The 24,751-nt window shown below is 39.3% G+C and overlaps 1 protein-coding gene across 2 annotated transcripts in view; it reads right to left on the minus strand.

The window, feature by feature from the left end:
• Positions 1-24,751, minus strand: part of asic1b (acid-sensing (proton-gated) ion channel 1b) — a 448,754-nt gene that overhangs the window by 338,900 nt on the left and 85,103 nt on the right. The window lies entirely within an intron of this gene.

The following is a 24,751-nucleotide window of genomic DNA, read 5'->3' on the forward strand; positions in this document are numbered from 1 at the left end:
TCCGGTGAAAATTCTTGTGAATAAATGCTTAAATCCCTGAATTCTTTATAGATATGGACGTAAAACAGTCTCGATTCTTGGTTAAAAGCAAAAAAAAAACATGCAGTTAGCATTTATTTTACATAAATATGTCGAAGTACGATGCTAGCCTGTCAGTCAATGTGGCGGCCGCCAGATGTAAACAGAGCTTTTCCGGTGAAAATTCTTGTGAATAAATGCTTAAATCCCTGAATTTTTTCATAGATATGGATGTAAAACAGTCCCAATTCTTGGTTAAAAGTAAAAAAAAACTTGCAGTTAGCATTAATTTTACATAAATATGTCGAAGAATGACGCTAGTCTGTTATACAATGTGGCAGCAGCCTTGAACAAATCACTCCTGAGACAATCCTTCCTGTTTACATGCGGTACAGCTTTCGTACTTTTTAGACATAAATCTGGCGTTGGATGGTTGCATGTGTGACTGCGAATAACCGAAGCAGATTGTAGGATGGCCCCCAACTTGAAGGCGTGGCACAGTGAGGATTGAATGTGATCCGTCAATATCATTATGAAGTCTATGTCTAAATATTAATTGATGTACCCAAATACTCCATAAACGCTACATAAATATTCTTGATTACACTATATTCTGTATTCACTGTATTCACATTGAATTTTTGGGGAGTGAATTGGGGGTGGAACCCAAAAAAAGCTCGGCTTCTTCGCACTCCTTTTCGAGCAACATATGTTTGTATTTGTTGTTAATTTTTGTCATAATCAATATTACTGGTATTATTGTTATTTGATTTCCCCTATTCTTGCTGTTTCTGTTATTACTGCTCGAAATAAATCAATCAATCAATCAATCAATCAATCAATCAATCAATCAATCAATCAATCAATCAATCAATCAATCAATCACACTAAAATACTCCGGTGTTATCAAAATACTTATACGCAGTTTGTCCAAGTTATCTAAATAATAAGATGTACTCAAACACCACCTAAAAGTTACCTAAATACTCTTAAATTCACTGAATTGCTCCATAACAATAATCGATCCACTATTAGAACTACTTGATGTGGTAAAAATAACTCCCTAAAATGTATATATTACTAGAACACGTCTAGAAAATAAAAGGATCGTAACTCCCAAAAGTGAGACTCTTAAAAGTACTGAAATACTCCCTAAAATTTATCTTAGTGTGAAATATTTGACATAACTACCAGTGAAAAAAAAATCTAAGGATGTAAAAAAAAAAAAACTGAAATACTGAAATAAAAACTGTATATGGGTATTTGTTCAAAATATATTGCACATGAAATTAAATAACAATGTTATGTGATTACATTTGATTGAAAACAATATTTTAAATACGAAGACTTGCAGATGTATATGTACTGTATTTCAACGTTAAACACAAGTGAAATGTACTTAAAAGTATTGCACTGGAGTTTACAGAAAAGTTTGCAAAATGAATTCAGTGTTTTTTTCATGTTCTACTCGAAGAAGCCCGCATACTTCACTTTCCAAAAATTCAGAAATGCTAAATTATGTTAGAAGCAAAATGCTAACTAAACCTGGATTCACCAATTGTAATGCATAATATGTCTACAATGAATGAAAAATGAAGGCTGTATTCAAAACCTGCATTCCCACAGGTGGACATCATCAATCTGTTTAGATGACCTAACCATGGCCCACCTCTGAAATAATTTCTGAACCTCGATCAGATAATTATTACGCTCATAATCTCCTTGGAGCAGATCTTGGCCTCTATTCTACAAGCATCGATGATAGACAGATGGGGAAAAAAAGCTGCACTTCCACCCAACGTTCCAATCTCGGCATACCAAGATAAATAAACCTCCTGTGAAGCACCCAACTCGTGCATATTTGAACGGAATGAGCATGCTAGCTCTGTTTACTCATTCGGGTCTTCATCTGTGTGGACTTTTAAGTGCTCATTTGTATGGAAATAGATATACACAATCCTCTGCTCTTTTAGGAGGTGGAAAAACAGCATTCAGAGAGCGCACATAAAAAGACTGATTGCAGATTAACTATGCAGTTGTACCTTATCATCAAATGTTGGTATGTAGTATGACAGAGCTGCTTTCTTAGCCTTAATTAAAACATCGGCGACAGTTTAATTACCTGAGATCATTAGCAACTCCATCAAGGGGGTTATGTTTCATTGGCCTTTGTTTGCTTGGGCGCAGAGTATAACAGCGGTAATTTGAATTAAATTTGCCATGTTTATGCAAGTTTACAAGGAGATGGCACATTTGGTGGTAAATTAAATACAAAAGACTTTATATACTAGCAGAATTGTTTTTAGAACGTGGATATGAATAAGAAATGAGACTGCCGTCGGGATTCTTATGTCGCTATCATACAACCCATAGACAAGTTTCCGAGGTACTTCCACTTTACGTCCGCATTTCTGCTCACGACTTCCGTTTCACACTTTCTCCATCCAAAACAACAGTGGAGCTGGAGTGGCACCACTCATCAAAATCCCTCAAAAAAGACAATTTGGAAATACCGCGTCCATTTGCCATCATCACGACATGGGAGGACAACATGCTCATGAAGGCAGATATGGAACCAAGCCCGTGCCACCCCAAAGACCAGGTGTTTATGTAGCCATGTTGCCGCTGGCGTAATGGAAGGTATGTTCTTCTTATCCCTGCATTTTCATGTTTCCGTTGCTCATAAAATAGTAAAGCTAAAATCTTGCGCATGAAACGAGTTGTTGTCTTTGATATTGTTATTACGATGATTGCAGTTATGATGATGTTTAATATTATTTACGACAACTACTGTACTGCTGTTGCTGCAACACATGCTATCTGCTGCCAGCCTGTTGCTAATCAGTACGTATAGGATGGCAAAATTATGTAAATGCATAAATGCAAATATTACACGGTTTTTGTTTGTTTACAGGTGGAAAACGCTGTTAGGCAAGGGAAGACAACTTGATGTGCCTCACAACAACACTTACTGTACGTCGATGGACATACAGTGGGGCAAATAAGTATTTAGTCAACCACTAGTTGTGCAAGTTCTCCCAGTTGAAAATATTAGAAAGGCCTGTAATTGTCAACATTGGTAAACCTCAACCATGAGAGACAGAATGTGGGGGGGGGGGGATCACATTGTTTGATTTTTAAAGAATTTATTTGCAAATCATGGTGGAAAATAAGTATTTGGTCAATACCAAAAGTTAATCGCAATACTTTGTCATGTACCCTTTGTTGGCAATAACGGAGGCCAAACATTTTCTGTAACTCTTCACAAGCTTTTCACACACTATTGCTGGTATTTTGCCCAATTGCTCAATGCAGTTATCCTCTAGAGCAGTGATGTTTTGGGGCTGTCGTTGGGCAAAACGGACTTTCAACTCCCTCCACATATTTTCTCTGGGGTTGAGATCTGGAGACTAGCTAAGCCTCTCCAGGAAATGCTTCTTACGAAGCCACTCCTTTGTTGCCCTGGCTGTGTGTTTGGGATCATTGTCATGCTGAAAGACCCAGCCACATCTCATCTTCAATGCCCTTGCTGATGGAAGGAGATTTTCACTCAAAATCTCTGGATACATGCTCCTATTCATTCTTTCCTTTACACAGATCAGTCATCCTGGTCCCTTTGCAGAAAATCAGCCCCAAAGCATTATGTTTCCACCCCCATGCTTCACAGTGGGTAGGGTGTTCTTCGGATGCAATTCAGTATTCTTTCTCCTCCAAACACGAGAACCTGTGTTTCTACCAAAAAGTTCTATTTTGGTTTCATCTGACCATAACACATTCTCCCAGTCCTCTTCTGGATCATCCAAAGGCTCTCTAGCGAACCGCAGACAGGCCTGGACGTGTACTGGCTTCAGCAGGGGGACACGTCTGGCAGTGCAGGATTTGAGTGCCTGGTGGCGCATTGTGTTACTGATAGTAGCCTTTGTTACTATGGTCCCAGCTCTTTGTAGGTCAGTCACTAGGTCCCCCTGTGTGGTTCTGGGATTTTTGCTCACCGTTTTTGTTATCGTTTTGACGCCAAGGGGTGAGATCTTGCATGGAGCCCCAGATCGAGGGAGATTATCAGTGATCTTGTATGTCTTCCATTTTCTAATAATTGCTCCCACAGATGATTTCTTTACACCAAGCGTTTTACGTATTGCAGATTCAGTCTTCCCAGCCTGGTGCAGGTCTACAATTTTGTCCTTCGACAGCTCTTTGGTTTTGGCCATAGTGGAGTTTGGAGTGTGACTGACTTAGGTTGAGGACAGGTGTCCTTTATTCCGATAATGAGTTAAAACAGGTGCCATTAATACAGGTAACAAGTGGAGCCTCGTTAGACCTCGTTAGAAGAAGTTAAACCTCTTTGACAGCCAGAAATCTTGCTTGTTTGTAGGTGACCAAATACTTATTTTCCACTCTAATTTGGAAATAAATTCTTTAAAAATCAAACAATGTGATTTTCTGTTTTTTTCCCCCACATTCTTTCTCTCATGGTTGAGGTTTACCCATGTTGACAATTACAGGCCTCTCTGATCTTTTCAAGTAGGAGAACTTGCACAATTGGTGGTTGACTAGATACTTATTTGCCCCACTGTATATCGAGACTAAAAATACTATAGTAAACTAAAAAATACCAATATAATACAGAAATACAATGGCATTGCCAAAAGATATATATGTATAACCCAAAAGAAATATATGTTTTATACTCCGCAACACTCCAGGACATAGAGGAAGAGGAGGTACTGTAAAAAGTACAGCACTGTAACATGTTTGAAACTTTTGTTCAAAAATACAAAAACCGGTATCGGGTTGGGACTCTGTATTGGCAGACTCTCAAAATCAGGTGAAAAGGACTCGTTTGCAAAAATATGCATCCTTAGTTTGCACGATATGATTCTTTCATGTTTTCTGTCACTATAAATCCAGCGATATCAGATATTGTATGCTAGTGTTGGAATGCTCAAGACCAGTCTTGAGACAAGTCTCACATGATCTGGATTAGGGGTGGGAACCTCTTGGTACCTTACAATACAATACAATTTGCGATACAAAGCTCACGATAACAATGATCTCACGATGTGGCGATGCAACGATTATCGATACATAGGTCAGGAAATCATTTTAGGATATTCTACAAAATATCTAATAAACAGCAAAAAACCCCAAGCTATTTTCATCATCCTTCTGTGAATTGGAATGAATCGCGGTCAATGGAAACCAATGAGTTAAATCTGGACGCATTTCACGCCATTTGCTGTTGAATTTTAGTCACTTTGGGGCATTTATGGGTCACTTTCGATGTATTTTGGGGTTACAGAACAAAAAGTGACCCAAGTATCTCTCCAAATGAATAGGCAGTAACTCAAACAGAAAGTGACCTGTAAATGCCCTAAAATGGACAAAAAGTGACCTCTAAGCGCCCCAACGATTATCGATTCTTGATAGGAGCATATTGATAACCTTTTTGGGATACAAAGTATCACGATATATCCCCATTTCGATATTTTGTCACACTCCTAATCTGAATCTTGTCTCAGTCTCGACTAACAGAATACTTGGTGTCGTCTCGGTTCGTCTCAGTCTTGGTCTTGTCTTGCTCTCAACCCTCAATAAGATAGCTCTGATCTCAGTCTTAGTCTAGGTTCATACTACAGGTATTAATGCACAAATCCGATTTTTTGTCATATCTGTTTTTTTGGCGTGCCCGTTCGGACTGCCTTTGTCCATTGAGACCGTTCAGGTATCATGCATGCGCACTAATTCTCAGTCTGAGATGCGCTCAGCAAAGAGACCCGCACGCGCAGAAGCATCAAAACAAATTACACATGCTAGCTGTATGTCATTCCAGAGTGATCATATTTTGATTTCCAAAAAGAGGACACAAATAACAGACATTAATAATCCCCGTTTAGTCTTATATTCAAAGTTTATATGGACTGATAGATCGCATGCACGCACGCACATAAGCCTTGACGTGTGTGCGGGAAAAGATGTGGGTGCATCAGTTTGCCTCGACTCGGCCATGTGTGCAATAATGAAATATTGTTCATTTGGCGCACAAAATGAAAATCGAAAATTGTAAGGCTTATTCTTTTCTTCATTTTATTTTTTTTTATGACTGTGGTCAAGCCCGCTTCGTGCTTAAAAGCAGAGTTCATGCTAGGCGTTAATGCCTACATGGCTGCTGTCCTCCGCGCGTCTTGCTCTTTGCTGACGTAATTGCTGCATGAATTCCGATTTGGGAGTCTTGACAGTTCAGACTGCCGGTCACGTTCTGAAAAAATGTGGCCCAGATCGGATTTAAACCACATACAAAAGTGACTCAGAGCGGATTTGAAATGGTCCACTTCTATGCGACTTGTCCCGTTCAGACCTTCAAGTTAATGCCTGACTCGAGTCAGAAAAAAACAAAAAAGTCGGATTCGTGCATTAAGACCTGTAGTATGAACCTAGCCTTAGTCTCCACTCCGAAAATTCATGGTCAAGTTTTGGTCTCTGTAAGTTCTGCTCTCTGGCAAGTCTTGGTCTCAGACCGAAAAAAAAAAAAAAAAAAGAATATAGGACCTAAAATGTGAAGTGGGCATTTAAACCTGAGTGTGAATCCAGCCCAAGAGGGTGTCGCTAAAAGTTCAGCATGTTCTTCTTTTAAGTTTGAACCAGGCAACTCTAAAATTCTATGATGTGTTCATTTTCTGTGGAGAGCTTCGCTGTCATCTTGTCCGCCGTCTGCACTTTAATGAAGTTCAATCTGTGAATGCTCAGTGGCCGTACGCCTTAAGGTGATCATCATGGAGGAGTGTTATATGTGCCACTGACAGACAGGCAGTTCAACTCTCTATCATTGACATTTCCAGAAATAGAAAAAATATGTACGTTTAAGTTCGCAGCCACTCAGACCTATTTATGTACAGACAATTTTCCACTGTATGTCCCCTTTAAACTTGATTACAGAGGCATTTACTGTCTCTTCTTTGCCAAAAAGAAGCTTTCCCTCAATGAGCAGCACAAGTGCAAGCAAACTTTCATATTTATTATTCATGAAACCTCATTCATTATTTAAAATGGAGCACCTAACAGTTTTAAAGTTGAACCTACAGTGGTTAAGTTAGGGCAATTGTGTGACTGACAGCGAATCGGTCAAACGCGATACCTGTTCAGATAAATTGGGCTCAACGTTGCAGATCTTACACACAGCTGAGCAAATATTAACACAGCAGGAGGACTAAGATTTGGACCGCGGCCATTTCGATACACTCTATGACAGACGTGCTTTGACTAATCACTCTTGTGAGATGATTTGAACCTGGGCCGCCACGCTTATTGTTGACGGACTGAACCAAGGTTGCCAAAGAATAGATTTTCTGGACCGCCAGCCTTTCATTTCACCGGCAGTGATTGAACTACTGTGAATATGAAAGAATAAAAAGGTCAGTTTCTGATTTGTGTGAGTATTAATAAGATATATGGTGCGCAATACGTACGTCTGTAGTGTTGAGTGACCGTTAGATTTGTTTCTTGGCTACTCTCTTTCTGTGGAAATTGTAATCCAGAGTCTCTCCTGTTAAAAATGAATGTTTAAGGGATCATTTGTGAGAAACCAACAAGGAGCACTTTGGTATTTCGGGTTGTTACATCAATACGTTGAAAACTGTTGAGTTGCTGACCTCAAAATGTCTGCTGAGGAGCTGGGAAAAAAAGACACGTCAAAAGAAAGCATCACACACACCTTTCACTCAGATCACAACCCACATGGTGATACATTTATCACTGGATTAGAGACTTCTGTCACTGTCATTACAACTGACATGCGCCACACCAGGGGAAGTGGATCACACGGAAAATTCGGGATGCGCATTCTCAAATTTGTGTCAGGAAACGTTCGCTTTTCGTGTATCAAAAAGCAGCAAAGAAACATCCGCCTTAGATTTGTAAGAAGGCCTATTCTGGTATTGTCGTCAGATTTATGACATCATCACTTGTGGAAGACTGTACTGTATCGAAATAAGTTGTCAGGAAACTGCACGCAAGCACATTTTTCGCCTTTTTTGCTGGAAGAACTCAGTGAGAGACAGGGATATCATTAGCAACTTTGCAAATGGGGAGCTCGCTCGGTGGGCATCCCTGTGGGATACCGGGCTGAGAACAAACAGAGATGACAAGAGAAACATATACACACACACCATCTGGAGTTAATGTATTTCCAGTGCTATGCATAGGATGTATTATCATAATAAAGTATCATTGTAATCGTAATGTATATGCTGAAAACACGTTCATCGTCTGCCACCATCGTCACAGTGAAGTCAAGAGCTTTCATATGCTTTGTCATATCTCCTGGTCATAGCTTTGTGGTAATTTTTTTTCACGTTTTCTCTTGAGTTTGTTATCCAAGCCAGCCAGAAATTTGAGAAGGTCTGGGCAAAGTCAAAGTGTCCAAATCATCTTTACGATTAATTGACTCATCAGCTACTAACCGATGACCAAATGATTCAATAATGATTTTGTTAGTCGATGAATCAGCGATGATCAAAAAATTGTTCTTCTTGAGAGTCTTGACAAAAAATATTTTAAATTTAATTAACTCGATTCTTCTTTATTTTATTTCCATTTTTATTAGAAATAAGAAAACTGGGGGAACTGTAAATTGTCTTATTTTTTATTTTATTTTATTTTTTTTGCATTTTTATATTTTTAATTTTCAATATTTAATGTGAAATGTGCGTACAATTATTGTCTTGTTTATTTATTTTGTTTTGTGTGTTTGAAAAAAAACTAACAAAAGGTTTTTAATGTTAAAAAAAAGCAACAACAAAAAAATATATATTTTTTACATTAAATTACAAATAATTGTTTATTTCTCTAAAATAAAATACCGTATTTTTCGGCCCATACGACACACCTAAGTACAAGTCGCACCAGCCAAAAAATGCGCAAAGTAAAGGAAAAAAAACATATACAGTGGTACCTCGATATGCGATCGCTGCGACGCGCAATCTTTTCGACATCCGACGTAAAATTTGACTCGCCATTTGTTTCTTCGTCCGATGACATGCTCGAAATATGACGATGTGACAGCACCGCAGACGGACGCACGGCTGACTTTCGTGTAAGAGAAATCAACAGAGGTTTCAAAAAGGTTGGTACAGGTGGTGAAACAAGGAAAAAGGTGACGCTTACCTTCTAAAGGAAGATGCAAATTATAGAGAAATATGAGCGTGGGGTGCGCATCCGTGAACTGGCTCAACAGCCCACAGTCCACCTCGGACCACCGTTCGCCAGTCTTTATAAGTTAAGTTGACAATTATTATTGTGGTTACATCGCCAAAGAAATCGCCAGCTTTGTCAGGTTTTTATCATTTATTTCAGAACTCATCCAACACAAAACGCCTGCTGTCCGCCGCAACTGACCGTGTACTCAAGAAAACATTGAAAGCGAAAGTAAACTCAACCGCACCGCTCCTCTCTGTGTCACGTCAGTCATGTGGTGCGTTCAGGTACAGAAAAAAACATTCGCCACATAAAAACCCGATTCGTAACATTATTACAGGAATTATTATTAGTATTACACTATTCCAATTTCTATTTATAATTAATGTGTTTTGCTATGTGTAATTGCCATTTGGCCAGCAGTATTAATTAAGGATATAGTGTAGGTTTTAGGGCTGTGGAACGAATTAATCGAATTATAATGTATTTTTATGGGAAAAGCCTGCTCGACATTTCGACTTACAAACAAAGTCCTGGAACGAATTAACTTCGTAAGTAGAGGTACCACTGTATAAGTCGCACCGGAGTATAAGTCGCATTTTTGGGGGGAAATTTATTTGACAGAATCCGGCACCAAGAACAGACATGTCATCTTGAAAGGCAATTTAAAATACAATAGAGAACAATAGGCTGAATAGGTGTACGGTATGCTAACAGTATATGACGCTAGACGTTAGATCGGGCCTAAAAAATCCAGCCCGACCCGACCAGACCGCGGGTATTAGAGCCCGATGCGGCCCAAGCAATTAACTTGAATTGCTTGCAGAGCCCGAAACCCCCCCGAAATTTTATGTTTTATTTGAAGGCACGAGCCCGAAAAAAATGAAATTTTGTTTTATATGTGAGGATTCAGGAGAAGGAGGAAATGCGGGGATGCGATGCGTGGTTGCGTTTTGTGTGATCACGTTTGTGATGATGCCGGTGCTTACATGCATAATGATAACAAATTAAAGCCTGTCTTTTGTAACAAATTCTCTCAGTTAAACAAGACTGTAAGATGGATATTCAATAAACATTTATATCTTTTATATTTGCGTGTCCGTTCAAACAGGTGGATAGTTGATTTGACATTTATTTCAATCTCCTTGAGTTGGCAGAAAAAAAAAAACGTTTTCTCAATGTTTAAATAGTCTACATATTTTTATGATCATTATAAATGCATTTACACAACGAAATAACACTGGAAAAGTTTGTTAAATATATTTTTCATATGAGACCAAAGCACCACATTTGTTTACTTTCAGCAAAGTCGACACAGGTTTCCGTATTTAGTTTGTTTTTCAATCCCATAGCTACTCCATATTGAAAAGGAAATACCAGGATGCTAGCGGAGGGGAAGATTGAAAAGAGAGCGGGGCCACTGCATTCACGTGCGCAGGCATGCACAGTGCCTTCTCTGTTTTATCCAAGTTATTTTATTCAACATCCATACATCGCTTTAGTATAAATATATAAATATAGATTAATTTTTTTTTAAAGTTAGCGAGAGAGAAGTCAGCCCGACCCAACCGTAAATAATCCCACATAAGTCGCTCCAGCGTATCAAACACACATCTGCCAAACTATGAAAAAAATCTGTGACTTATAGTCCCAAAAATACGGTAATTCTTTCATAGACAGTGATAACTGCAGTGGACAGCTATTCAAAAGTTGACAGTTATAATATATAATTTTTCTAAAATGATTAATCATTGTTGCATTTGTTATGTTATTTTCATATAATTAATAGTAAACTGATGAATTTATATGCTGTGAGATGGCAATTCACTGCAGTTTTTCTTACATCCCCTCTGAATGATGTTAAAAAGCAGCTCCAAAAAATACCAGCATATGCCTCCATAAATAAACACATCAACAGCAATCATACACTATTTCAGAAAGCTGCAACATTTTCTTTTAAAGCTTTCACAAACAAACTGCTTTTACTTTCAGTGACGCTGCAGGCTAGGAAACAATGATCCAAAATGACCACAACAAACACTTATTTTTAGCTTCCAACATGCTGAAGCATCAGTATCACCCATTTTCCACTGTGTGTGGTTAAAAGAACAAAAGTAGTTATGTGTTTGTTGAATTTGGTTGAATGTTCAAGTGGGGAGTGGGCTGGTATTCTTATGCTGACCTCTGAGAGTTGCTGACACAAACCTCAAAGGGTGAATAGCAAATGTTCTTGCTGCAGGCGAGGCGAGCCAATTCCCAGGCTCCTCAACACAGACACTGACACTGCTCTTAAACATACTAAGAAAGACAGCAGTCTTTTAGCCTCGGACTAAAATGAAGCATTTCTTTGAAATACTGTATCGGCCACCTCGGAACTGTAATCACCTCATTGGCTGGCATTGACAGCGCTACACCTCCAATCCATTTTGACTCGGAGGCCTGGCAGCAATCATTCAATATGTGAATAATGCAGCACCATGAGCATTCACAGGCAGTCCTCACAGTTTTAATGAATTGGACGTACTGTTGTCACAATAGTAGAACAGCAGATAATAAGAGTACTGCAGTAATACCGTGGTATATATTTTCTGTACAACGTAAAAAAAAAAAAATAATAAAATAAAAAAAAAAAACAATAAAATGTTATATATTATGAACTCTTTCAGTGTTTCTCTTTGAGTGGACATTATTTCTGACCTAGAAAAAAACGTCCTTAAATTGTCCAAAAATTAACAGGAAGTGAGCCAAACTATACAAGAAGTGACCAGGGAATGCCCCCAAATCATCAGAAAGCGAGCCAAAATATGTAGAAAGTGATCCATAAGTGCCCAAAAACCAACAGTGAATACTTATTATCAAAGGGAAGTGACCCAGAATTGGCCCAAAATCCATAGGAAGTGATAGTAAATCCACAAAATCAAAATGAAGTGACCTGGAATTGCCCTAAATGAGCAGGAAGTGTACAGAAAGGATCATGAAGTAACCTGCAAATTCCACAAAACCAACAGGAACTGATCCAAAATGTACAGGCCACAGAATAGCCACAAAATGTACCAAAAAAGACCCATAATCAATAGAAAGTCATCCATAAGTGCCCCAAAACCAACAGTAAATATTTACTATTAACAGGAAGTGACCCAGAATTGTCCCCAAATCCAATGGAAGAGACCGGAAATCCACAAAATCAAAAGGAAGCGACCTGGAATTGCCCTAAATAACCAGGAAGTGAATGGAAATTAACATAAAGTAACCTGCAAATTCCCCAAAACCAACAGGAACCGATGCAAAATGTACAGGGAGTAAACACAGAATAGGGCAAAATTTACCCAAAGCGACCCAAGATCAATAGAAAATGATCCATGAGTGCCCAAAAACCAACAGTAAATGACTCACTCCCAACAGGAAATGACCCTGAATGGGTCCAAAATCCATAGGAAGTGATCTGGAATTGCCCTAAAGCCAGGAAGTGAACAGAAATTTACATTGGGTAACCTGCAAACTCCCCAAAACGAACAGGAACTGATCCAAAATGTACAGGAAATGACCACAGAATAGCCCTTAATGTACCCGAAGTGACACAAAATTAATAGGAAGGGACCTGTTAATACCCTAAAACCAACAAAAAAGTAACTAATTTTTAAAAAATTAACTCATTGCCTGCCATTGACAACTACAGACAACCAATTTATTTTGACTGGGAGGGACGAATGAACAATGCTACTCGTATTAGGTAGCATATACAGTACATTTAAATGATGGTTTTTTTTTTTTAATCACTATTTCTTCTGTTCTTCTGTCCTTCCTTTTTATATGTCTTCTCAAAACTTTTTTCTGTCCACCTTTTTTTTTTTCTGAATATACGTCACAATATAACCAGCCACGATAGGAGTAGGCATGTGCCGTTATGATATTCTGACGGTATGATAACCTTAAGCCAAAATATCACGGTTTCACGGTGTCACGGTATTGCAATCACAGCTCTAAAATGTGTCACTCTGAGATATCTGGGTTAAAAAAAAAAAATCCATTGAACAAGATTTTTTTTCAAAACACATTAGCAAATTGGAACATAAGTATAATGTCAAGTTAAAATAAGTTTAAAAATTAATAAAATGAAAATAAATGCATCCTTCAGGTGAGCCTACACCCACAGCTCAACATTTTCACCATCAGAACAAAAATAATTGAATTATTTTCCATAAAAAACACGTGTGAATAACTCGTATTATGTTTACACTATATACGCACTGTCTTTCTCAACACTGACAGTTGCCAGAGAGAAAAAAACACTACGTTTTACCACTGCTGGACACACTAAACACACTGGAGTTAACTCTCGTAGCTGGTTGGAAATGTTCAGGACAGTGTTTACCTAACCTGTTGCAATATGCAATAAGTCAATTAATCGCACGGTAAATAAAAAAGAGGTGAGTAATTTGCCCGGCTGCGATATATTGCTGCGTGGTATGTTTGCATGTGCTGCGTACACTCAGCACACGTGCGTACCAATTGGATATGAGACTCCAGTTCATTTAACAGATGTTTGTTGTTCATCAACACACCGTAGAACTAAAGTTCAGACATTTAAAATAAGTAAACACATTTATATTACATATTGTAAAACGTTAGCATTGCTACATTGAGGCTAATGCAAAAAGATAATGTACTAACCACTAACCTTCTATAGAACATTGGCGCTCTTCGCCAAAACGCAAACTTTCAGTTGAAAGGTGACATTTCAAACATAAAACCTCGCTGGTGAAATGAAAAATAGAGCATCTAGAACTGACACCACATCCATGACAAAAACAGAAGACGAGTGCACTTTTTTTTTTTTAACCGAGTGTAAAGCTTACGGTTAGCGGCTTTAGCAAACTTACTTCCGGTTAACATTTCAAAATAAAAGCATGTCATAAAGATGTCTGGAGTTACTCTCATATACTTTCGTTTCAACACAAAGGGGCTGTTTACATGGTGAGTCTCCAAGAATACGAAAAATTTCAAATTTGCATTTGCACTTGCGTCTCCATTCGAACAATGTTGCAATTCCACATGAAAACGATGTAGTATTCATGCCAGGCCCTAGGGGGCAGTGCAGATTTACAGGGCGACAGAGAATGATGCACCTTGACCCCAACAAGCTCCCTCAGCCCGGAAAAAAATATGCCCGACCACTCGAAGCAACAGCATTTTTCTTTTGTTCAAAAAGGCACAAAAATGCAAACATTCAACATATTTAATTTAAAAATATTATTAAAACAGTAAATTAAAGCCGACATTCCGCCATATTTGCTGTTTTTAATGTTTAGTAGCTCTGCTGCGCACGCCCAATGTGACGTGAACGAGTGCTGACGTTATCGGCGCAGTCTCGCGCCGCGGGAGCCTTTGATATGAATGCCGAGGAAGCCCCTTCAATCCCCCACAATCGAATTCTTCCACTTTGGAGGCAGGATTCCGAATTTTTCGTCTTCGCCTTCCGTCTTCGCCGACACTATAAGCACGCGAGGCCACTTCGCAACACAGTCTTTGTGTCTTCGTGTCGCAGAGTCTCCATGTAAACTGCCCCTAAGATAGCTTTAAAATGACACCCATTATGATCTCAGAAAAATCTCATTGACCAATCAACACTTTTGATGGGCTCTAATTGGCAGAAAACAAACATGGCATTGGGTTTCATGCTTATTTCATATTCTATATACACCTAGCTAGCTTTCAAATAGCAAGTTATACATTGAGTGTGTGTGTTTTAATATTATTTTTAATATAGTTTGTGTTTTTGGAATAACAATTTTTTGCATTTAAACGGGTGATTCATTAGCATGTAGAGTCACTACATTAGTGGTTGACTTGTTGTTGTTTTTTTTAGAATGACAACAATATTGCATATTGGCAATAATTTACGAGACAATGTATCGCCTACTAAAATTCATTATCGCAACAGGCCTAGTGTTTACTAACATTTAATTTTGTATAAATGTGAAATCATATTGGAGTTATTGCCTCCGCGGCAGCCACCCTCTGCAAACATGTTTTACATGTCGGTTGGCCCTCCTCCTCCAAGCCGCGGCCCTCTGTAACTTTTCTGTAGCTGAAGTATTCCCATACCAGCGATTTTGTTTTTTCGACGGGGAAATAGTTCAGGAGTTTCACCTCCTCCAACCATCGTGCAGCACAGCTGACTCATTGACACTGAGCAACAACCAGTGGGGGAGAGTTGAGCCTTGCAGCTGCAAGTGATAGGTTTCTCCATGCATTTTTGGGACATAAAAAAATTGCTAATACCATAGGGACTAGGGGTGTGACAAAATATCGAAATGGTGATATATTGTAATACTTTGTATCCCAAAAAGTTATCGATATGCTCCTGCCAAGAATCGAGATGTCATTTTAAAAAGGTGTCAATGTCTAAAAAAATAAATAAATAAAAAGGAACCAACAAGTTGCTACCAAAATCTTCTACCATAATACCCAGATAGCAGACCGACAGTGAACAAACGTTGATTTTCCATCAAAATCATCAGTATGGTTGACATCAAAATTTTCTACGTCAAGTGACGTTGGAACAACGCTGTTCTATAGTATGTCAGGTTGTATGTTTAGACTGGGAACGTTCGTTCATTCGAAACCAGAGCATTCACAGTCCTTCTGCCCGATTTTCAGGGCATTTACAGGTCACTTGCTGTTCATTTTAGGGCATTTTCAGGTCATTTCCTGTTGAGTTTGAGTCAGTACCTATTCATATGAGTGATTCCCAGGTCACTACCTTTTCTGTAACTCAAAATAAACAGGAAGTGATGCATAAAATACCCCAAAATCAACAGGAAGTAACTGAAAATCAACACGTAAATGACCTTAAATGGCCCAAAATGACCTCATTGCCTGGCATTGGCTGCCACTGACGGCTATAGACGTTCAATCCATTTGAACTGGGAGGGGTGGCAGCGAATGATTCACTGCCATCCCTCCCAGTTCAAATGGATTGGACGTATACTAGTGACAACCTCATTCCAATTCACAGCGGAAGGTTGTTTTTCTGTTTATTAGTTGTTTGTAGAATATCCTAGAATGATTTCCTGACCAATGTTTTGATAATCGTTGTCTCGCCATATCGTCAGATGATCGTTATCGTGAGCTTTTAATCGCAAATTGTATCGTATCATGAGGTACCAAGAGTTTCCCATTTCTAATAGGGACGGTATGATGGAAGACTTTTGCGGTTTTGAAACCTTGACGTTTTCAAACCACGGTATACCTTAAAATCGGTAATCTGCACATGTCTAGATAGGAATACACCAAACTCCCATTTGGCACATTAAAACTGTTCAGCCTATAAAGACAGATTCTTATTGTACGTGTCTAAGCAGCTGAAAAGGCAAAAAAAAAAAAAAAAGTATCTAACGGGACCTTTTTGAAAAGGCAGCAAAATTCTTGAAAATCTTTAACATGCTCCATAAGAACCCATTGAAATCCAATTTTTAAAACTCACATGACAAGAACAAGAATTGCATGGGTAAAAATCGTCTGACACAAGTGTGCTAAGTTTAATTATGAAATTGAATTGAAATGATGAAATTATTATCAAGGGTAGCCAATAGGTTGAAGAAAAGTTTCAATTGCTGTTTCATGTAAATGAAAAGCTCCAAATTGAAATTAATTGCTTTATTTTACACACAATGTGTGTTCTTTCTATCCACATTTTAAAACTGTTATTTGTTGATGCTTGGGGTAGTATGATGTAATATATGGTGGAAAACGCAGACAAGACTGATAAAGCAGTTTCTGCGTTGCAACCCTCTATTAAATAAATTGCTGTATTTTAAGCCAAAAGAACTGTTGTGTTTTATAGAACAATATGTCCATATGCTGCCATAGCAGATTCAGGGTGCATTAAGCCCCCAAACTATTTTTAATTTGCCCCTTTTACCCTGGAAACCCCCGTTTACAGACGTCACGCAACCGCTTTTTTTTCAACCTAGCCATAAAAAGAAGGTAAGTAATCGTATTTATTATTCGAAATGTCTGTCATTTTTATCTTAGAATCATTAATCGATGTCTAATATTTAGTTAAAAAAAAAAAAAAAAACGACTTTAAAAATTCTTCACTCGCATGTTTTAAACTTTTGAACAAATTACGTCACAATGAAAAAATTGGCGTCTGTAAAAAAGTCACGGATATTTACCTCATAACTATCGCTTAATTCTATTTTTTTCGTTACTGTCGCATTTTCCCCAATATATTAGATGATAAATAATCGATCCAAACAAAGACAACTTTTTTTTTTTAAGTTTAAAAGGGTAAATATATTAAAAAGAAAATCTCGACCACTCCTTGATGTCTGCGATTTCTGCATCGCGACCCTTGTCATAGTACCATGTTTCACCCATAAAATCCCCAAAAAATCCAGCTGTGGCCATTCACAGCTATGTCTTGACACTCAGTGATACATGCTAAATGGAGTTTTTGGATGGAAACAAGGTAAGAACGCGATAATATCTCCTTAAACTCATGGCGTCTGTTAATTCTGCTCTCGCGTGTTCTCACCTCCAGATAGGGTTTTGGTGTTTTAAAAAAAAAAAAAAAAAATGCCCTCTTGTTCAAAATTTTTCTTCCCCCCGAATTTTGAGATCTTGAGCTTTCCAATGATGTATCACACATGCATATCGGACAATTTTAAAATTTGGCCAAATTGGGGGTCTCAGAGCGGATCTTCAAGTAACCTGAGTGTTTTCCACCATATACATATATAAATTACCACCAATGTAGACAAATAAAGGGGCAGAATCATAGAACGGCTCACTCTGACACATATTCATTTTTATCTGGTTCATGATTAGGAAAATCAAGTTCTATCCTTTACCCCTTGATTCAGTCTTGCCTGGCGAGGACACGTTTGTGGCATTTCTCTCCGCATGGCGACCGCGTGACAACAGCCCTCAGCTAATGAGAGGATGGGAAGTCGGGCAACAGGAACTCCGCACAGGGCTCAGGCGGCGGCTTTATTTCAGCCTCCGGCGGCGGCGGAATCGCGGTGCCGTGACGATGCGTCGGCAAGGCCGAATGACATCAATCAGTGGATATTGCCTTTGACTTTACAGACAAGACAAACACCAGAGCGCCTGTCGCCAAAGGTCAGCGCTGAATATATCGGCAATGGGGGGGGTTCATTTTTTTGATGGCGCCACAGAAGAGCGGGGTGTGGGGGGGTCGTAAGATTGAACCAAACTGGAACAACATTTCAGTTAAAAAAAGCTTTGAAATTTAAATCCACAAGGAAGAAAAACACAGTACGGCCCGAAAACAGGCTGAGGTCAAACTAAAGGCAATTGAGACATTCGAAACACGATGTGACGCTGAAAACCGAATAAAGAAGAGATGAAAATGACCCAGGACCTAACTTGCTCTTCTGCATCTTAATGGCGGGGCTGCATGAATATCAAAGCCCGGCTCCTGACGGACAAGCAAACAAGAGCAGGGATGAGACGAGAAGACTCTCTGAAGCAGTAGAGAAAATAAGTGCCGATACGCTTCTTTCTTTTATCTTGTGCAAAAGATCAAGGGAGATGATGATGAGCAGCCCATCGCTGCCTCTTTGTTGTGAAGCAACAGAGAACGGACACATGCAAATACGCTTTTCATGTATCACAGATTCCGTTTAGGGGGTTATACAAAAGCACACATGTTGAACTTTACTTGAAACAACACCTGACTGATTTGCATTGAGAGAGGTCGTTTCTGGGTCTGCAAAGGCAATGTTTGAAAGAGATATGGACTTGAGACTTTTTTTTGCTCTGTGATTGTGTACTGGTTGTAACCTACCAAATGAAAGTTGGCTATAGATGCTCTTCTTTCAAAAGGAAAGTAGTTTGAATCTACCCTTTTCCATCCTTTAGTAAACAGCGGTAAAACAATTGTTGTTTTTATGAAAATGCTGCCAACTCGGAACGGTGCATCACAAAGAGCAAAAGAGTTACAAGTACGGCTGCTTCAAACAATTATTTTGGTAGTCGATTAACTCATTGGCTGCCATTACGACGGTCGACGATAGACGCCTAATCCAACATACAGTTTACATACAAAACTTCCCAATACATTAGTTCATTTCCAATGGCACATTCAACTCCCACAAAAAAAAATAATAATAATAAATAAATAAATAAATAAATAAATAAACATTTCCATCCACTTCCACCGATTTTCAACTCAAGACATGCAAAAAAAAATCTCCATTGGTGGTAATTAATTTTGACCCCCCCCCCCAAAAAAAAAAAAATCAATTTGCCCAAAAAACAACAGGAACTCAGGAAGTGATCCAAAATACCTATTAATGCCCAACCCAAAAAAGTACAAATTAAATTTTTCATCCTTGTCATAAAGTTTTTGTCTGATTCACAAAATTAACATATTAAACATTTCACAAAATCAAGGTGCCCAAAAGTTGTCAACCATCCAATTATCCGTTGGTGGTCATCATTTTTAACAACAACAACAAAAACAGCTTCAAATAGCCCCAATATCAGCAGGAAATGATCCAAAATCAACAGATAGTGACCTGTAACTGCCCAAAAACCATCAGGAATTGACCAAGAATTCCTCAAAATTTACAGAGGTAACCTAAGTACAAGGACTCTTTGCCTGTCATTGACAACATTAGACATCTAATTTCTTTGAACTCAGATTAGTTGCTGTGAATGCTCATCTTTCAGTGCCTTTCACTGCGCAAAAAATTCAATTCGTTTGGACTGGGAGGGGCGAATGAAAGAATGTTTCACAAATTTGCAAGGCACACAACTGATATCAGCCAGTTTTTGGCGACAATTGTGCCACAATTTGACAAAAACTTCCCGAAATACAGTGTATCACAAAAGTGAGTACACCCCTCGCATTTCTGCAGATATCTAAGTATATCTTTTCATGGGACTACAATGACAAAATGACACTTTGACACAATGAAAATTAGTCTGTGTACAGCTTATATTATAGAGTTAATTTATTTTCCCCTCAAAATAACTTAAAATATAGCCATTAATATCTAAACCCCTGGCAACAAAAGTGAATACACCCCTTTGAAAAACCGCACATCCCTAAATGTCCAAATTGAGTACTGCTTGTCATTTTCCCTCCAAAATGTCATGTGACTTGTTACAGGAGTGCTGTCAGCATTGCTGCAGATATTGAAGAGGTGGGGGTTCAGCCTGTTAGTGCTTAGACCATACGCTGCACTATACATCAAATTGGTGTGCATGGCTGTCACCTCTTCAGAAGACGGTACACAAGAAAGCCCGCCCGTCTCATCAGACCATAGGACATGGTTCCAGTAATCCATGTGCTTTGTTGACATGTCTTCAGCAAACTGTTTGCGGGCTTTCTTGTGTACCGTCTTCTGAAGAGGCTTCCTCCTGGGGTGACAGCCATGCACACCAATTTTGGAGGGAAAATGACAAGCAGCACTCAATTTGGACATTTGGGGATGTACGTAGTTTCTATGGGGTGTACTCACTTTTGTTGCCAGGGATTTAGATATTAATGGCTATATTTTGAGGGGAAAATAAATTAACTCTATTATATAAGCTGCACACAGACTACTTTTCATTGTGTCTAAGTGTCATTTTGTCAGTGTTGTCCCATGAAAAGATATACAGTGGTACCTCTACATACGATCGCTTCGACACACGAACTTTTCGACATCCGACGTAAAATTTGACTCGCCATTTGTTTCTACATCCGACGACATGCTCGAAATACGACGACAATGGCAGCACCGCAGACGAATGCACGGAGGATTTTCTTGTGTGACAAATCAACACAGGTTTCAGAAAAGGTTGGTACAGGTGGTGAAACAAGGAAAAAGTTGATGCTTACCTTCGAAATGAAGATGCAAATGACAGAAAAATATGAGCGTGGGGTGGGCATCCGTGAAATGGCTCAACAATACATCTCCACGGTCCTCCTCCGACCATCGTTCGCCAGTCTTTATAAATTAAGCTGACAATTCTTATTGTCTCCAAAGAAATCGCCAGCTTCGCCACGTTTTCATCATTTCTTTCACAACTTATTCAACACAAAACGCCTGCTGTCTGCCGCAATTGATGGTGTTCTCAAGAGAACATTCAAAGTGAAAGTGAAACTCAAGCTCACCGGTCCGTCTCTGGCACGTGAGCCCCGCGGTGCGTTCAGGTACACAAAAAAACGTCCGCCTTATTAGAACCCGATTCGTTACACTATTACAGGACTTATTATTATTCTTTTTATTACATTATTCCAATTTTGATTTATAATTTATTTGTTTTGCTACGTGTAATTGCCATTTGTAATAGCACCAGCAGTATTTTTTAAGGATTTAGTGCAGGTTTTTGGGCTGTGGAACGAATTAATGGAATTATAATGTATTCCTATGGGAAAATCCTGCTCGACATACGACCATTTCGACTTACAAACAAGGTCCTGGAACGGATTAACTTCGTATGTAGAGGTACCACTGTACTTAAATATCTGCAGAAATGCGAGGGGTGTACTCACTTTTGTGATACACTGTATTTTTCTCATGATACTTTCAACCACTACCATAAACGTGTTCATTCAAGTTCCCATTGGTAGTCTTTGTTTTTGACCCAAAAAAGAAAAAAATACATCCACGAATTGCCTCAAATTTAGCAGGAAGAGACTCAAAATGAACAGACAGTTACCCGGAAACATATTTTTAGTCATCGGGGGGGGCGAAGGAACATTGGTTCATTCGTCACTCCCATTCCAAATGGATTGGACGTCTAGCACCATCAATAACAGCCAATAGGTTAACCAGGAAGAGACCCAAAAATGACCCAAATTCAATAGGAAGTGGCCAATTTTCAACAGGAAGAAAGCAAAGCATCCCTTTTTTTCTAGTCTTTTTGATAAAGACAGACTTTTAACTACAGTGTAAACCCATTAGCTGTTTTCCATGTGATACGTTGTTAGTGTGCGTATCTTTTACGGCCACCTTACCCACATGGTAAGGAATTAAAAAAAAAAAAAAAAAATTTAAAACTATCAGGTGTCTGCTTGAGGTTTGGACAAGCAAAGTTAAATATCACTGCATTCAAAAGATGAAACCCCTCTTAGACTGACAATAACGGCGTTGAATAAGTGATGGGATGGTTTCGCTTCACCTTAATCCACTCACTCGTCCCTTTTCCAAAGTAAAATCAGCCTCATCATTCTCATTCTCTTCTAAAAGAGCGAACAAAAGCAAGAGCAAAGGCGCCGTCCATTTTCATAAATGAGTGCGATTTCATTCTCATCCTGCTCGTCAAGCTAATTAACATTAACGCCGTCTCGCTATTGCACGGTCTGGCGGGCCGACACAATAGGACGCCGTAAAAAAGTGGCGGGTTCTCACACCAGCGCGCTCCTAGATCGTATCGGGCCGGCGCTGTAAAGAAAAGCCGGTTTCTTCTCGGCCCCGACGCAATTATTAGTCGTCGGTGATAATGGAAGTGGTAGGGAGGCGTAATGGCTTTTAGATTTGCACCTCATCATTGGTTCAAGCAAGCCCAATGCAGCACTGGAAATTACAGTACACATGTAAAAGGATGTTGTTCTAACCGTATTTACATATGCATAACATGCAAAGAATTTCTGCGAGTACATAATCGCAGAAATATGGGTTGAAATATGGCTTTACACTGAGCTGGTGGCATGTAAATCTGACCTCGGGAGGGTTTTAAGTTGCAAATACGCTCACATAATGGCCTCATTGTTCAGCTTATTTGCAGGATAGTCTTCTGCCCTCAGCCGAGCGTATGGCTACTCGACTTTGGCAGCGAGCTAAACCGACAAAGAAACTTGGAGGCCCGAACTCCTTCCTCTCATTTATTTCTTTGTGTCAACGTGTGTGCGTGTGTGTGTGTGGTAAAACTGAAACATACATAAAACACCAATGTTATACACAAAATAAAAGGTTCTATACAATAACATGTTTATGTAAATAACAGAAAACTGGCTCCATTATGAGCAAATGAAATGAAGTGGCTACTTTAGCTTAGCACAAAAACGTGTGGGTTCGCGCCACATAAATAACAACAAAATAACAGAATAGACACACCAAAATTACATCTAACCCATTGTTAAAACGTACAAACTTACAGATTTTGTTTTGTCAAGGGTTCCCAACGATGTATGGTGCAGAGGAGGTGTGTAACGTCTTAACACCTCAAGGCCTCTTTTCCAACTGAAATAAAAAGTTCTTTCTGCCTGCTGCTTACAGCAAATCGCCACTAGGGGAAGCCGAGCGCAAACAGCAATACCAAAGAAAACTTAAGATTCTGAGTTAGAATAGCGACATCCTGTGGACGGATGAACAATGTACAATCTTAGAAAGAAATTAAACCCAAAAAGTAGTCAACATAAGACCAGAGGACATAACACTCCCCGCCTGACATCTGCAAGATGTCAGCTCTTAACTAATGAACGATACACAACAATAACTCGTTTTACATGCTATCCTTAGACATCAAAAGCACAACTTCACGAATTGGGCGAATGTAAAACCTATTCTCGCCGTTTCGGCAAATCTTAACCTCAACTTTTCTGACATTACCGTCCTCACTTGGGAAAGATTTTGTGATCAGTCCGAGTGGCCAATTATTCCTATGTTCCAGAGACTCCCTCATTAAAACAACGTCGCCCATTTGAAGGTTCGGCTTTTTTATTTTCCACTTGCGACGAACCTGCAAGCCTGCGATGTATTCTTTCTGCCAACGACTCCAGAAAACATTAGCTAAGTACTGCACGCGCTTCCATTGGGCTTTGAATAGGTCACTGGTCTGAAACTGCCCTGGAGGAATCGGTGGTGTGCCAACCTTTTGCGTGAGTAGCATCGCAGGAGTAAGAATGACTGGGTTTTCGGGATCTGTAGAAACAGCCGTTAGCGGGCGTGCATTTACAATTGCGGTGACTTCAGCTAACAATGTCACGAGTACTTCATGTGTGAGCTTCCCATATGGATGTTCAAGGAGCATTGCATTGAGGATTTTTCGGGTGACGCCGATCATGCGTTCCCAGGAACCAGCCATATGGGATGCATGTGGAGGATTAAACTGCCATTTGCACGCACTGTCTTTCAAGAATGTGCCTATTTTGTCATTGTGACAGCCTAGTTTGTCTATTTGGAGCTCTTTGCAGGCACTCACAAAATTTGTCCCACAATCAGATCTCAAGAGTTTGGCACCACCTCGGATGGCAAAGAAACGACGCAGTGCATTAATGAATGACGATGTGTCCATTGACTCAATCACTTCAATATGAATTGCACGTGTACTCATGCAGGTGAATATGACTGCCCATCTTTTAGCATCTGCATTAGCACCACGCGTTTTTCTCACTGTAACGGACCAGGGACCGAACACATCAAGGCCTACATTTGTGAAAGGAGGGTCCGTGGACAGCCTGTCCTCAGGAAGTTCAGCCATTATCTGTTCAGGTTGCCTGCCCCTTAATTTGCGGCATGTGATGCACTTGAAAATCACACTGCTTACTGCTCTTTTTCCTCCCACAATCCAAAAGCCC

Source organism: Corythoichthys intestinalis, chromosome 9 (genome assembly GCF_030265065.1).
Source record: "Corythoichthys intestinalis isolate RoL2023-P3 chromosome 9, ASM3026506v1, whole genome shotgun sequence".
NCBI classification, from domain to species: domain Eukaryota; kingdom Metazoa; phylum Chordata; class Actinopteri; order Syngnathiformes; family Syngnathidae; genus Corythoichthys; species Corythoichthys intestinalis.